The sequence below is a fragment of the Leptonychotes weddellii genome, unplaced genomic scaffold (assembly GCF_054177405.1).
Source record: "Leptonychotes weddellii isolate Sample4059 unplaced genomic scaffold, ASM5417740v2 HiC_scaffold_304501, whole genome shotgun sequence".
Lineage (NCBI taxonomy): Eukaryota > Metazoa > Chordata > Mammalia > Carnivora > Phocidae > Leptonychotes > Leptonychotes weddellii.
In genome coordinates, this window is record NW_027900823.1 from 1 (window position 1) to 237 (window position 237).

Genomic DNA, 237 nt, shown 5'->3' on the forward strand with positions numbered 1-237 from the left:
CCTCCCTCCCCACGGAGTTATGCACAGCAGTGCCCTGAGCCTTCCGTGCAATTACCGCTTTAGCTCGGCTGATTGTATCCACGAACATCTTCAACGGTCCTGAGCTCACAGGAACCGCAAGACGCTGGAGAGGGACCAAAAAAACCCGTTCTGCCGAAACCCGGGGTCGAACCAGGGACCTTTAGATCTTCAGTCGAACGCTCTCCCAGCTGAGCTATTTCGGCCGTCTACCCGTAG

General features: G+C 56.5%; 1 non-coding gene across 1 annotated transcript; it reads right to left on the minus strand.

Annotated features, from left to right (window-relative positions):
- Window positions 1-151: 151 nt before the first annotated feature.
- Window positions 152-224, minus strand: TRNAF-GAA (transfer RNA phenylalanine (anticodon GAA)). Its single transcript has one exon. It is a non-coding gene; the product is annotated as a tRNA-Phe (tRNA).
- Window positions 225-237: the final 13 nt, after the last annotated feature.